This window comes from Polypterus senegalus, chromosome 2, assembly GCF_016835505.1.
Source record: "Polypterus senegalus isolate Bchr_013 chromosome 2, ASM1683550v1, whole genome shotgun sequence".
Taxonomy (NCBI): Eukaryota; Metazoa; Chordata; class Cladistia; order Polypteriformes; family Polypteridae; genus Polypterus; species Polypterus senegalus.
This window is the reverse complement of record NC_053155.1, coordinates 149,732,973-149,750,233: the sequence shown is the minus strand read 5'-3', so window position 1 is coordinate 149,750,233 and position 17,261 is coordinate 149,732,973. Positions and strand designations below refer to the sequence as shown.

Here is a 17,261-nt window from a genome sequence, read left to right as displayed (position 1 = left end):
AACAGGATGTTATGAAATTTTGCTTAATGGAAGAGAAGGAAACTGAATTGCCGAATGAAGGCTTCATTTTAGTTGTTTTATTAAATAACAGTCCAGACACCATTAAACCCAAACCAAATACATTGCAACAAGACCCAAGTTAAGAAAAGATACAAAATAATAATAAAAAAGGATGTTACATACAGTGTAAACTACAAATGTCTAAAGTTATAAAAGGCAGAACCAAAAATGACCATAGAAAAATTCACAAAAATGCAAAACCGAGAGAACTGCCTCAGCAGTTTGTCAGGAGTCTGTGAGCCCATAAATAAAACCTCATGTAGCAGCCCTGTTACCTTCTCATCTGAAGTGTCAGGTAGCCCCACCCACCCAGGGCTCAACATAAAGGAGAAAAGGACAAAAAAAAGATAAAGACCACTAGTTAACAAAATATAAAATTTTGTAGAATATATGTAAAATTGTACCCAAAAATTCAATCACAATCTTTAAAATAATGTTAAAACATTCTATTAACAATGAGCTTGCATTATTGTTTTAAAATAAATGCTTAAATGAATGGAATGTTTTCTGCCTATTACATGACGGTCAAAGTAATATATGACTTATGAAACCAATGTGATTACCCTTTTTAAATACTGTACTTATTTTTTTATTTATAGATGTATATCCTCTTAACACAATTCTTTTATAAGGTTGTTATTTTGAGTTAGTCTCTCATCCTTAGTGGATGTACATATTACAGTTCTCCCATAATGTTCATTTATCACCTAAAGTAAATTTTATTCCAGTGCTGATAAAGAGAAGTTTATGATTAGGTGTGTATCTAATGTTTAACTGTCTAGCCTTCATCAGGTGACTATTTCATATCAATTAAAGGTAATTTAATTCACTCATTTCCATTGCTAGAAGTTGGCCTGATTTTATTTAGGTGTGCTAACATACTATACCACTAAACTCAACTCAGAATCAGGCCAGACAATAAATGGCAAGGTTTGGTTTATTTTATTTATTAGGTTTTTCTTCATTTTTTGTTTCATCTGCCATGTCAAAGCCTTCAGAAACAATTCTGTGTATATTTTTTCTGGATTTTTTAAAATTGTTAAAGAACTTCGATTTGCATTTTTATTTCTTGTAGCTATTATGCACTTTTTAGCCTCATTTTAATCAATTACCACACTGGAAGGGCATTTTATAAAAATTCTTTCACAGTTTTTTAGCCTTTGTATATTTGAACAATTATAGAATAATCCGTTTTTGTTTAAATGTTAACATTTAATATTATGAAAGTACTTTAGGTTTTTATGTATGTATGCATATATATATATATATATATATATATATATATATATATATATATATATAATGTGTGTGTGTATATATGTATATACTGTATATTTTTGTATATATATGTATGTGTGTATATGTACGTATATATATGTATGTATATGTATGCATATATGTATGTGTGTGTGTGTAAAATTTGTTTATTTTAATAACACCATGTGTGTTTTAGTATAATACAAGCATAGGTCCTCTTAAGTGAACAAAAAAGGGTTTTCAGACCCTCTGTGATAGAGTGCAAAGTAACTGATGATGGGTTGTTTTTTTATTTTTATTTTTTAAGTATATTTTTTGTATGAATGAGGTTGACCTCTCTTCGTGGTAAAAACTGTGAAACCAATGAACTATATATTACAAACAAAATATTTTTTCTCCAGTGGTGCGTGAACATAACCTGTGTTCAGATAATAGAGGAGATGTAGGTAGAGGCAAGAGAACTGGATTTGCAAAATGCTTCTGAATTACATATATACAGGGTTATTTACTTATAAGAATCTAGATAAAGTAACTCAGTTCTTGCTCAGTTCTTAATTACCAGGCTCTTGTTATGTCAGTTTTGTTCATTAGGAGATTATATTAGTCCAGGTTGAGTAAGATAATGTTTTAGGTGTAAGCTGCTTTGCTTTTCTGTATTCAATTTCCAATTTCTTTAAAGGAAAAAAAAAATTGAATTCCTGTGTCATTTTATGGTGGTGATTTACCAGTTGATTTATTATGTACTGGTCTTGGTATCCACCCGATGATGCCCAAATTCAGAATTGTTTATGAGCAGGAATTTTTGTGCTTTGTTCTGAAGTATGTTCTCAAAAAGTATCTTTATGTTTTCACTCATATGGATGGATAAATCTTTAGTATAAAAACCACAAAACATTTGCAAAATATGTTTAAGATCAAAAGAAGGATACAACTCAAAAACCAGTCTCCTTCAGAAAACATTTTCGATAGTTTATCCTTTTTGCTTCTAGGTGCCATCTGCTAGCTTTCTGTAAAACGATAAACGGTTAAAACTTAAACATACACAAAAAATCCACTACAGTAAAAAGGTTTATGTTTTCTTCTGCAGCTGGAGGTCATGGTGTAGTGCTCTACTCAAAGGGGTCAATTTTTATTGTAACCTTTTACAAGGAAATTATTATCTGTTTCTTTTTCTAATAAAGATGATCAGTTGAGAAATATTGTTAGATAAGCTATGTGACTTGAAATACCACTTTCTTGTTAGCATGTATAATAGAACTAACTTTAATGATAGTATCATTGTCTTCTGCACTCCAGCTATATTAATCTGAATATTCCCTTAGACTTAAAATGTATCAATTAAGTTGTTTTTTTTAATAAAAGACTTTTACTAATTTTAGTAGCAAACGAATAGTTGCTAGTAAGGATGTCATTCCTCTTCTAAACTGATTTCTGTATTTCTAGGCACATATTATATTTTACAGTGAATACTCTGACAGTTTTTTGCTCATAGCACATTGCCACATTTGTTTGTAAAGATACTACATGCAATGTCTTCATTAACCCCTTCTGCATGTTTTTGTGCTCTGTTTAATTAAAGGTTTTAAGGCTGCTTCTGCAATGGGAATTTAACATGACCATCGTGTGTCAATTAGCAAGCCCTTAAATTTTACAGATGCCCCATCTCTCTCATGCTGTGTGCAGTTTCCTCTCTCTTGCTGCGTGCTTAGGGATTTGATGCCTGTAAGATCCATGGTTAAGGTCAGGCTGATGTCTTCCCAGCAACCTTAATCAGGACAGTCTATAGAGGCGTATTCTTCTGTGTTTTTCTGTCCGAGTTTAAGATTAATATTGCATGAGCGGTCAAGCAAAGCAAATTCTAGGTGATTGGATCCTGGGTTAGGCTTGCTTCTTTCTTTAAGTCTTTCATGAACTGAATATTCCAAATTCCCTGTATTTTAATAGATACATGTTCACTAAGGTGTTTTTTTTTCCTTCAATTGCAAACTGTTTATTTATTTTTTAATGTTGCCTTTTTAATGTAGGAGATTATTAACATTTAGTTGTTTAAATAAATTCTGTTACAAGCACTCTTAATGTATCAATTTTAATGTCAAAATTGAAGGAAACTGCTTGATTAATAACATTAGTATTACCTAAATAATTGGCTTATTTAGAAGCTTTATCTCTGATTTTTTTTAATCCCTTTTTTCATTCATGTTATCTACTATTTATTCTTCCTGTTAAGAACACAAGTTAGTAAATACTTTGCTGTTTCATAATGTTTAATCTCTTCAATCATTTTTATACTCTGCTGTTATATTTTTCATATACTAGTATTTACTTGTCAAAGCAGTATATTTATTGTCCATATTGCATTTTACAAAAGCTTAGTTGATTATTTTACCTTAAAGTATTTTTAAGTTGAGTAGTTTTAAATAAATAAATTGTCATCAATATTTCCTGGCAGCCATTTTTCAATATGCTACTTGTGTTAGTCAATTGATTTCAAAGTTTCATTTTTCTTTTTTTTTTTTCTTTTTTTAAATTCAGTTCATTGAGTGCAATTAAAATGAAAGTAGGTAGTGAGAATTGTGCCTAAATGAATAATCCTATGTACATGCTTCTTCCTTCTTAGGAAAGAATTATAACTCACCAGCAGAGGTAAATGGGAGAGAAATAAGGATCGACAGTTGATTATGTAAATGTAGTGACTGACAGCATGGAAAACCAGCCACTCTTCACACTCTTGAATATTCATTGTATTCAGCCATCTCTTTCGAACTACAATCTATTGTTTTAATAAGTGGCCTCATTTTAATTAAAAGCTGATTCTTCACAGTGAAAACTTTATTTGTAGAAAGAGGTTAGCACTGTACTCAATGTACCATTAGCTGATATTACTCTGCTGTTAATGGGTCACGTGTGTTGCCTTTCAGATGCAAGTGCTATTGTCTTTGATAACTACAAAGTCTGAATGCATCAATTAGTGACAGGATTATGAGATGTTAAAGTTTACATTTTTTTAATTAATTGAAATGTTTGATCTATTATTTATGAATCTGTATTTTAATTACAAATTACTGTAGATAAAATTTGAAATAAAAAAAATTGTTTAAACGCTAATACATGTAAATATCTGAAAACTAAAAATAACAACAATGCAGTATGTGTATAAAACATTGAAACTATTTTCCCGTATAGCAGAGTCAGATGTAGTTTTTAGCAATTAATTCCCTCTTGATGTAAGGTGAAATGTACAAATAAAAATTGCATCAAGTGAAGCCCACGATGTTCGGTAGTCTTTAGTGTTCAAATTTATCAGTTTCAAAAAGTTCAGTTCAGTCTATGGCAGTTCAGTTGCAGAGTGAAAACAGTTTGATCAATGAAATGAAGGGTTCTTCAGCTATATATCTGCTGGTCACTTGTGTTTACACTGCAAAAGGTAATTTTGAAAAATACAGTATATACACACACTTGCACAAGGATGTTTACCTAAGGCAAAGAGTACATTAGATTGAAGAAAAAATGGCTAATGCATGGTAATGTAGAATATGGTTCTGTCATCTCAGACCAACATCTGAAAGCTGCAACAGTTGAGTGTTCTTGATCTTGTCCCAGTAAATGGAAAAAGCCCATCTCAAAATATTTTAAATATCACCTGACTGCTAGTTTCAATGAAAGCATTTAGTTTTGCATGTTAAAACAGGGCCAGAATGTCATCCATTGAGATGTCCTTTTTGCAAGAAATTTAACCACGCTACATTAACAATTTAAAATATCATTGTCAACCATATTCTCACACTGAATTATGAACTTGATTGAGGTAGGTACTATTTTTAGGTCAGATATGAGATGCTGTATTTAAGTACTATTATTCTGTACTATGTACTATACTGTGGCAGGCTGGTTTAAGTAATATATGTAAATCAAATATATAATATCCCATTCAGCACTCTCTAGAAACACTGCTCATGAATATGAAGGGGTTTCCATTCAAGACAATAAATTGAAAATATAGAAAATGATGGATATTGAAAGTACATAGTGGTTATTCATATGAACTTCCACCCAACTCCCAAACACATTGATGGTTTTAGTAAGTGCTGTCCATGAATAGCCAGTGTGAATGAGTGTGGGTCTTTGCTTGAGTGTGCCATGTGACCGATTCACAGTTTGATTCCTGCTCTCCAACACTGCTGTGGGCTGGGCAATATCTCTCTCTGGCTTTCTGTTAAACTATGGTGTTTGAGAAAAAGAATGAGCAATATATGCCATGAAAGTGTTTTTGGCTATTAATGAGATGTCAACTTTTATAGACAACAGTAGTTTGCATCATGTACAAACAACAAAAATATGCAGTAAATTGTCGTAACATGGATTTTCTCATTTATCATTATTACCATTATCTAATATAATTAACTGAAATGTACACAGTAGCTGAACATTGGGCATGGACGTTTTAACTTGGTGGTGACAGAGTTAAGGTCTTTGTAATCAGGCCGCTGACTGCTAGATTAGCCTTACAATAGGTTACTGCCACTTCTGGGGTAATTTAACAGATTTTAGCTTGCCAATGTAAAAGGAAGAACACTGTTAAGTCCCAGGTGTGGGCACTTACCAATCAGAGCAGGTGAGCCTTAGATGGCTTAGTTAGGGGGTGTAATTGATTTAATTTCAGTCCTGTACCTCAGTCACCAGCTTGATCCATGAGCAGCGGCAATATTGATTACGACTGGAACTCTCATCTGGGTGGGGAACCACTTCCTTTTGTTGAATAAGGTAATTAACCAGTATGTGCTGTAAACAGAGTGCACTTTAGCTTTGATTCTAATTCCAATTTCAAAATTGAGAAAATGGTACTGGCATTTGGTACATTCACAGTGACGCAGGAAGGGTGATGAAAGCCTTGATGACTGTTCCTCCTAGAATGGCAGGGGTCTTTCAGATGCACATGAGGTTTCATTGAAAACAGTATTGTCCTTTTCAGTGTTCTTATCCTAACAAAAGTCATAAACGTGTCATAGTGATCATTCTCAGCCAGCTGAATAGAGTGAGGAGGTCATGGGGAGTGTTACATCATCTCATCTGACTGAGTTGCTTATGTGATCTTAAAACTTTTTAAGACTGTATTGTTAAATGATGAAACTTTAGTAATTAACATGAATGGGCTGTGTGATTGAAAAAGAAGTGGTTGGGTTTCTGAGACATGAAATAGTTAATATATACAGTTAGATACACTTAGGTTTTATGTGTAAATCTTTCATTTTGTTTTAGACGCAATGTTAATTGTTATACTGAGGTAGAAGGAAAATTCTAGCCATAATGGGCTATAGTGTCCTCTGACATTCATTAAAATTACTTTATATGTAAAGTAACTAATTTTATTTCTGAAAATACTGATGACTGTGGGACCAGGCATCTTATAAATGTTTGTATTATGTTAAGTAATTAGCTTATGTAGAATATGTGCACCACATAGTACCAAGAGGATTCTTACTGAGAAAGCTGTACCATGTTTCAGGAGAACCCTGCAAGGATTAAACACAAAATGCATTAAGAATGCAGTAGATCAAATGAAGTAATGCCTGAACATGTAATAGTAAAATGATGTACCATGCTAAGGCCAAATATATCTAAGTGGGATGTCTGCTTCAGTTTTCTTTTGCTTATCTTTCCATATTATTTCCAGACCATTATTGTGTTTTATTTTTTGTTTTTATTTAAATAGTGGTTCTTACTCATCAGGTAGGAGCAGACCAGTAATAGCAAAGCCTCAAACGGTTCACTGTTGTAACCACTCTGTCTGTGCAAGTTAATTAAGCTGTACACATATTCTTGTGTCTATTTTTTCTGATCTGTTTATACAGTTCTGTTTTACAGGGAGTTGGTACCTACATTAACTGCACTTGGCTGAAAGTGACAACCAAGTGTAGACAGGGTGCCAGTCCATGTAATTGACCACACTCATGCACATTAATCACAGTCATCAATTCTGTTCCAATTTAAAGTAATCAATTACAGACATGTCTTTGTTATCTGCTAGAGATACTGGTTTTCCAGGAGATAGTCCCAGGCAGACTCCACACAGTCCGTGCCAATGTCGAATTTTAATCCAGGACTCTGTAGGTGTGAATGCTGTATTTGCTGCACTACTGTACGAATAAACATTTCAAAACATTATGTCAGCTTCCAGATAGCTTTGGCCGAGGAGAGAAGACCTATGTCGGGTATTATGAGAAAATGTCTTAGTACAGGGAAGACTTTCAGTGTTTCTCAGTATTTAAGTCTTTTAAGTGGCCAGATACTATTTTGAAGTACTACAGCATGCATTCCCTTTCTGTTATATATTGATCCAATAAGATAACAGTTTTTGGCCATTTTAACAAGAACAAGAAGACTTAACTAACTTGTAGCTCTGAAAACAGGCCCATCTCACTGTCTTTGTTAGACTCTGACAGTACTGATGTGATATTCCTTCATCCTCCTAGTTTGCAAATATTCATCATAACAGTATGGTAAATATGATTTCATTTTTGCTGTTTTTCTTGTTTTTAATTGCTACTTAATTTAGCGGTATTATCATCTGCACATCTAGACTTGACTATCTTTTCATTCTACCTTTTTGTTGTATTTGCCCTGTATTTTTACTAACAACACAAGGAATAGTTTGATATGGTTTGAATCTTAAATTCCTTCTTCAGAGATAACGCCAAAGTCCAAACTATTCCCAAATTTGTAAGATGGCACTAATACTTTAAGTCAACCAATCAGCATAATTCATTGCTGAAGCCCAACCCATGGTAGTTCCTGGTTGAACGAAAACAACATACCCTGGAGTGGGAGCTAAAAAAGTACAGGGATCTACCTATCAGGAACTAAAAATAGCCCAAGTTCCTGCAATGGGAATGCTACAAACGTTGTGGAGTTTCTAAAAACTCCTACAGTTGGAAAGTGCCTAATGTCTTTAGACACGATTGATATTTGGAAATACAATTAAAATTTTAGGTGAATACTGATGGCTTTTATGTTTAAAGATGATATAATATGGTCAAATATTTAAAGCTTTAGTAAATCACTATTAAACCCCTCTGAACATCTTTTGGTATATATTATTTATATGTTGATAACGCCCTTTTTCATTTCCTATACATTGAAAGAAAGTTTCCTGATACATGAGGGGCGGACATAATCTAAATGGCAAAACTAAAATGCCGATTTTCTTTGTTGTTACTTGACTACAAACCAAACTGCAAGTAAGCTCTCTTTGTTATTTATAATTATTAGCATGATTATGAAGCAGTGTTGCTTTGTATTCTACATGGGTATATCTGTGTATGAGCGGCAATATCTTAATGTATTAAATGCTGTCAATCATACACATAAAATGTGTATTTGTGTATAAACATTATTGAAATAATTCTGCTTGTTTGAGGATAATGGAAAAGATCAGAAAATTAATTTAAGATCTTCCATTTCCGCTAGACCCTGTAATTAGTATAAATCACCATGCTAAAATACTAACTTAGTTAAACAAGAACAAAAGTTTTTTTGTTTTTTTGTTTTTCTCCTCAGGTCGGCATTATTTCTGTTTAATCCCCTTTTTGTAAGTTACCTTTAAAGCTCCATCCTGCTCAAATTTCCTTTCGGTTCCTTTGGCTTCCTGTTAATGTGGAAATGTGGTGAATTAGGCAGTCAAAGAGAAACAATGCAGCTTCCATCAGGTTCTGTCTCCCTCCCTCCACTGTTAAATCAGCCTAATTGTCATGCAAAGGGTACTAAAGAAACAAAGGGCTTGATGGGCTTTGCAGCACACTGGGATCAGATTATTGTTATTAGGATCCCTGCGAATTTGCTCTTGGGTTTCTCTGTTATGAGCTTGTACCGGTTCCACCTGCTGTTGACTGGAGAAATATTTTTTTTTCTGGTACTATGAGATGTTTTAATATCTTTGTGCTTACTAGCCCAGTCTCCAATTTGTGGGTTTTACTTACAGGATACCTAACATATTGTGTTATGTACATTTCCATCGCAATATCGAGAAGAACATAGTTTGTTAAAACTACCTGCAATGACTGAAGTTTGAAATTTCTGTTTCCTATTGTGTAAATTTACACATTGGTGTATAGTTCACAGCTAAGTTAGCTTAGTATAGTAGTAAAGTGCATTGTTACAGAATAAGGTGTTCATTTTAAACTGATCATGTGAACTTAGAAAATTAGAGAATGCTTATTTTTCTATTGTAAAACCTTTCAATTCAAATCAGCAAATACAACTTACTCTACTCTTGTCAAAGTGTTATAAAATACTAGATCAAGCATTTTCCCAGTATATTGTTTGCAACACATAGGGAGATTGACATTTCTTTGATTTTGTTCTTTTAACCCAGTAAATGTGGTCAATAGACCTATAAAATAGATGAGCAACCTTTTCCCTTTCACTTTACCTCATTGTACATAAACATAATTCTTTAATGTTATGTATGTCTCTGATGCTGCCAATCATAAATAAAGAACTGCTAATAGAGCCTCTGTCATACTCAATAACATTTGCTTCTGATGATCAATTTATTATTTATTTGGATAGCTGGGGTTTTCTGATAATTGGCTGGTTATGGCCAAGCAGGGTTACAATCGACTGAGTGAAAGTTTCTCCTGCACTCTTGTGATAGGCAGATAAACAAGTAGTACTTGTCTTGTGTGTCCTTAACTCAACAATTTACAGGAATCTTGATGCTTTTGCAGATCGAATACTTAATCATGGATCATTATAGTAATAGATAGATAGATACTTTATCCTTTTAATAAACAATGACACATGTATGTAATGAAAATTTTCAATGTACTCAAAGACATTTGCTATTATATCTTACTCAATGGTAATTCTTTACTTCGTACGAAATTACAGATGCCTGTTGTGATTCTGAATCACGATTTCTGAATTTTATGTATTCTGTAACACAATTAAAACTTTGTTTTAACCAAGTGTGATTATGAACAGTGTTGGATATTTGATGTACCATTTTACTTTTCTGCTGAGAAAATTAACATCGTAATGAGTATATTGTTTACCTGAAAATGAGAAGGTTTTACCCAGGCCAACCATATTACTAAACTATAATTAATGTTAAATTAAAAAAGGAGAACAAAAAGCCACCAGTTCTTATAAGTTACTTCTTATAACTGAACCCTGTTAAGCATCAGTCACTAAGCAACGGATCACAGTCAGAAAACATTGTCCCCTGTGAAGTGACACAAGAACACCTTTGCTGCAGTTCAAACGTGCTGCACTGCATGGTTAAAATTGTAGATGACTTATACAGTAATGGAATGTCACTGCTTACGGTTCACAGAAGCAGCGTCATGATGAATGCAGTAAATTGCTCCGAGTATGTTAGGAAAACTGGACACTGCCCAAATTGTCTTTTTATGTTGATATTTTTTTATGTTAGCAAAATCATGTTATGTACATCCACACCATGCGGAAACTGAAAGTAGCGCCCTCTTGGTTGGTGATTGACTTCTAGGACAGCAGGCATGATGGAGTGAAGTTTGGCTGAGATACTGCTGATCTGTTGGCTAGTTCCCTGAGAAGTGACAACAGGTAGCTGATATAAACTCACTAAAAAAAAACAAGTATTTTAGTGGAAATAAAACAGCATTGTCCCCCTTCGAAGGGAACTAAAATATTGTCTATACATCATACTCACAACTTTTGAGATTTAATATATTTGTTACTTCAATATACATTATAATAACGGCTTGGTGATATGGATTATTATACAAGTGGGTCATCATTTAGTTAGTTTGGCTGCATTTCCAAGAGTGTTCCCAGAATATCTCATTATGTGTAAGTTGATGTTCCAAAACCTGCAAATGTCAAAAATACTTCTGGTCTGAGGCATTTCAGATTATGTATACTTATTTTGTACCTCACTTAAGTACAATCTACTTTGCTTAAGATATAGTCAAACTTTATTCAGCAATTTTGATTACAGTGTAGCCTAATTTATTTATTAAAAATGTGCCATACAAAATCTTTGCTTCTGCATACATTTACATGTTTCTCCACATTTGCTTTTGAGTGTTGTTGTGTTTTTTTTTTTTTTGTGACATCAAAGTGTGTTGCTTCTGTGTAGCAAATCAATTATATCATAAGTCTTGTATATATTATACAGTGGACAAACAATTTTGAATTTCTAAACTTTTGTCAGATTATTTTTAGACTTGATATAAGCTTTGTACCCAATTGTTTAAGCACTTGTAACTTGAACAATGCTGAAGTATAGTTAAGCACTGTATGCACTATGATCTTATTTTTCATTGTACTAGTGCAAATCATCTTGTTAAAGACCAAGTAACTGTTAGTCCAAGTAAATATACACTGCATAGCGTGAGTGTTAAAGCCTTCTAAAAATAATAATTTAACAAGTGTTTTTGAAAGCAAGTACCAAATAAATAACTTTTTTGTATTTGTTTAAGTAAATGTGTTAAAATACTTGCATCTCATAGTATATTTTATTTTTCTCCCCTTTTTTAAAATTTTTTTAAACCTTTTTGTAGTATTTTAGTGCTTATACATTTAGAATCTGTCTTGTGTGTAAGTTATTTTATCCATGGTAGCCGGTGGCCATATTTCTCTGGTGTGATTTTATTTGAAAGCTGAGAAAAAGATTATATTGATGACCTTTCTTAATGTACCCATATGTTGCAAAGACACAAGGTGCAACAGAGGATGTTTTTTTGTATTTGGTGGCTATCCTGCTGCTTTTGTTGTAAGAAATGTGGTTCTGATTTTAAATAACTTTAGAGGGAAAACTTAACTGTTAATTTTGCAAGTAAGCTACACTAACTCAATTGTCTTCTCTAAAAAGAAATGACATGTATAACGCACACATCTTTCAGAAGTTACATTTTTAAATACTTTGTCATGGATGCCCAAAGACTAATTTTGGTAAATGTTAATGTTACATGACTATGAATTGCAAAAAAATTAAACTTAAATGTAAAGCTAGATATAATAAGTGTTTTTATTTATTACATTATATACATTGAATACAACTTAATGTGCTTTACACCAAGCGAAAAAAAAATCATTATTAAAACATGTAAAAATAAAAACAGTAGGATATTTCTGAAATAACATTAATAATAGCAAACAAATAAAGGAAAATTACAAAAATTAGTGTAGTATTCAGAATAAATGAAAAGTTTCTATGAACAGTTATCGATTTTTCCTATAAATGATGATGGATTTAGTTGTTATAACAGTATCTATTGCCTATAGCCAAATGGCAATGGTTAAGGAGGCGAATAAAAATTATAGGTAGGCAAAACATAGAGAAATGAACCTCTGTGTGTCCTATGGTCTTAAGTAGTCTAAGAATAAAAAGTTTGTTTGATTTAAACCAAATGCTTTTGTGATGTATGATGGGCAACACATTTGCCAGTCTATCAAATTATGTATAATCCGCTCCCACAACCACACAAAACCAGTACATTTAGGAAAAAAAGAATATATAAAAATAGAATACTATAAAAATAGTATTTAACTTTTTTTAAATAAGAGTTAGCAATACGTATGAAAAGCCCAACTGAAAATTAGTTTTTAAGCATGTCTTTGTAATATTCTACTATTCTTAATATGATATACGGGGCAAGAAATCTCTTGAAAGGAAAAAAATACCTGGAAACTTCTGGGATAAATAAACAAAATAGTGTTTTTTTTTTATAATTAAGAACAATGTCATTTTGTAATTAAGTAATTAAATAACCAAAAAAGACCTAAAATGACATAACTGAGAAAAAAGTTCAAAAATAAGTCAAAACAGATTTAACTAAATGGTTACCCAAGGCTAGCAAGTCCTAATTGTAATCCAAAGAATATATCATCCAGATACAAAGCAAAATTGAACATAGACCTAAAAATCCGGACAGTAATTACTATAAAGCTCTTAACTCCACAAACCACAACTATTAGTCATACTCTGAGGCAAGTCATCTCTTCAACCTGAATATAAAAGCTGAAGGTGGTTCTTCATTATTGACATTGTGGTGGGCCCACCTGTTTGGCTTCCAACTACATAACATAGTGTAGCTATGAGCCACAAATACACAGCACATTAACTACTAAATAATAATTGAATAAAAAGTACATGAAAAGTAATTGAAAAACAATAGAAATAACAATTACAAGGAAAACGTACACAAGTCAGGGAACAAACCTCAGCTGAAACGTAACTGACATTGTTATGACATGTGTGCCCAATCTGAAGTAGTTCACCGTATTTCTAGGTCCTATTCTGTCCTTTAGAAATGCCTTTCTTACTGCCACTCGCCCTCTAAAAACTGTAACACAAAGTCTTCTCTTCACAGTATAAACTGAGATAAACTTGCTTTTATCAACCACAGTTAGGCTATGGCTAACACAGTTTGTTCCAACTCTGCTTTAAGATAGAGTGTTTTTAAGTAGTCAAGAGAAGTTGGGACACCTGTGCAAATTGTTTGCTTCAACCTGCAAGGCTTAGTTTACTTCAATTGCTGCAGAACATCTGTAGGTTGTAACCTATTAGTTCTTCCCTGAAGAAGGCCCAGTTGTAATATTCTGATATTTCCTTTTTTCAGTTTTTGCCAACCTAAACTTTCCTGTTCTCATCTTTTGTTACTATGGCTAAGGTCTCCAGCAATTTTTCCTGTATTTCAAACATGGCAGCAAATAGTCTTCTCTTCAGTCTCAATTTTAATTTTGGTAACAAAAAGAAGTTACACAGATCAAAATGTGTTAAATTTGAGGTACAAAGTAACAACCATTTTGTTTTTTGTCAAAATCTCATTGTCTATTAACACGAATTTGTGTGCAGGTTTGCTATCATAGTGCAAATGCAGTTTTGTGTGCGGCACTGATCATAGCTTCCACATCCCCATACCCACCAAGGGTGCTTTCCTGCAGACGCTTCAGTAACTCAAGAGTTATTCTTAATAGTCTGTTCATGGGGAAACTATTTATTAACAACCATCAATGGAGAAAAATGTGAGCATCACTGTCTTGGTGTTCGATATGACCCTAATGTGCTTTTTACAGCTTAGAAAAAAAAATTGCAGAAGTCGCACACACAATTGTAGAATACATGTCAGCAATACACGTCTCGATCAACTCAGCACAGTGCCACTTGGCAGACAGATTAACAAGTTTGTAGGCGTACGATACCTAGCAGCATAGTTGATAACTTCACCCTATTCCCATCCTATTTGCCGATTCTACAATTTTTTTGTGTCCCCCCTTGTATGTATAAGAATATGTATGTGTGAATATACACACACAAACGCACATATATTTGTACACACCATATATACATTTATTTGAATCTTTTTACTTTTTCTCTTTAACTTTCTCCCTAAAAATTTTCTAATGCAACAGGGACAAGAGAAACTGCCTCTGTCATATTAAAGTATGGGTAGAGAATGGTTTTATGGTTCAACTTCAGAATTTATTGTACCAAAATGCGTCTTGCATTTGAAGACTTTGGCTAATTTGTGTTATTTAAAACAGAGTGTTTAGGAGCCTGGCATGGCTTTTTACTATTGCTCAATATGTATGTGTCAAACTCTGGTATTTTATTTGCAACACATTAAAATGTACAGTTCAAAAAGAAGATGTAAAATGAAATTCCTAGAAGATGTTGAAATATTAAATTGTAAACAAATTAAATTTTGCAAAGTTAAAGCAGAAAAAAATGAACTAACATAATTAAGCACTTACTAACACACACACACACACATGTGTGTGCGCGCACATACACACACACACACACACACACACACACACACGCACACAAAATGCAAAAATTCTCAAACCTACTTAATTCATTACATGGGCACAGTGGGGTGGAGCCTGTCCCAGGAGTACTAGGGCACCAGCCTGTTGCATTAGCAGCACATGTACTCACACTGTTCTATGGGTCAGTTGTCAATTTAGAACCACTAATTAACCTAACATGCAAATATTTGGATGGGGCGAATGTGCAGACTCTACAGAGACAATGACCAGATGCAGTACTCGGAATCAGTGAGGTAGCAATACTAATCTCCACTCCTCTGTACCATCCAGGAGTAAATAAAGACATTTTAAAGGAAATCATTTATTGCAATATGCGTTTTTTTATGATGCAGGCATATGTTTGTATTTTTCAGGTTGGCATGGATCAGTTCATTCTTTGAAAAGTAATTTGGTTTGTTTGAAGTAATTCGATCAGCTGAATTTTAAGAACACAGTTACAATAAATCAGCATTTTGGCTTTACTAATTCATGGTTTAGTATGAGTATTAATCTGTTTCAAATATACTTGTTCCAAAAGAAACAAGGTTAATTCTATCTAAACATTTTTTGTATCCATTAAATAAAATCTCTTAGGATATTGGGAGCCATAGCCTATTCTGGTACAATTAGACAGAAGCTTCCAAGTTTTCAAATTTTTAATTTCTGTGAATATTGGGGGGAGTTCCCCTCCTCCTTTTCATTTAAAGTACCCTATGGTTTCAAGATCCTTAAAAATTATATTTAGAGCAGTGCAATAGATTGAGACAGAACTTTTTTTCAACTTATAGTGTGACATAAACCATAGTAAATAGTGAATTTAAATTTTACCCTTAAGCTCTTGCTTGTATGCTCCCTTTTTTGGCACGTGGCTTATGCACAGTATAGTCTTTCCTTTAAAATGTTTTTTTCCAGGTTCATGTTAGTTCAAAAAAATTTCAACCATTTAAATTTAAGGATGTCGAATCAAAACTCTGAATAATTGAATATCTTCTTGCTTATCATCCTTTGAGTTCTTTTAGAAAGCGTAGGTAGTAGTTGTAGCTTTTTTCCCTTCCTAGCAACAGCAGTCTCTTTGCTTGAAATCAGATACCACTTCCATTTCCACTGTTAATATCAATGAATTGAGAGTGACTGCTGATACATCTGCATTTCTACTTCATTGTGCTCTTGTTGGAGTAAGAAGAGGTTGAGTTAACATGAATCTGAGGAGACTGTTAAGCCTTCTGTTCTCTTCTGGAAATGTAGATGTAATTTCATTTGCAGAATAAAAGACTTATTCATGGTTTATGCAGTTTAATGATTCAAACTAAGCATTTTGTTTGTTGCATTGCTTGGAGGTATTAGGAAAAATCATATAGAATTTGAGGATTAGAACCATAGGTTTCTTAATTCTGTAACAGTTGCTAGTGTTTTCTTGGCCAGTAAGGTGAAGTTGAAATTATACGTACATTTTAGGGATTCCCAACTTCCCAATATTTATTTTTTTCCCTTTTTTTGCTGTTTGACTAATTTTATACATGATTTAGTTTACCTTACACTGATTTCAGATATTTTAATTAAGTAGTGTACAGTATATTTGATTCAGAATTCATCATTAGTAATCAGTGGTATTTCAGGCCTTTGTGTTGCCAGTTGTCATTTAAATAAGTGAAGGTTGTATATCATACTTGAAATATAGTTGATGTAATTATGATCATTATTTTTTAATTTTAGACTTTTTTTCAGGTGAATGCTTACTCTCAAGTAAATATGGTACATTGTAGGTACTAAGAGAGGTAGAAAATCCATAAGAGAGAGGAAATAAAATAAGTTAAATTAAATAAAACTGGTTACGGACAGGAAAATATTGTCTTTATGCTGCCCTGCTGAAAGGCGATCAAACATATTCTCATTATGCATAGAATATATTTGTTTGTGTGTGTGTGTGTGTGTGTGTGCGTGTGTGTATATCTATAGTATTGTGTTATAACTTGATATGTTTATAGCTTACAATCTGTGCAGAGTGCACTGTAAAAAATTATAAAAAAATATGCATACATTACCTAATTTTCCCTAATTTACCACAATATTTGCATCAGTACACACTAACCATTAGCAATAGTATAGAGTGCAACTGTTTAAGAATACAACAGAATACAATATTAATATTT

At 32.9% G+C, this 17,261-nt stretch overlaps 1 protein-coding gene across 1 annotated transcript in view; it reads left to right on the top strand.

The window, feature by feature from the left end:
- Positions 1–17,261, top strand: part of pcca (propionyl-CoA carboxylase subunit alpha) — a 644,470-nt gene that overhangs the window by 169,114 nt on the left and 458,095 nt on the right. The window lies entirely within an intron of this gene.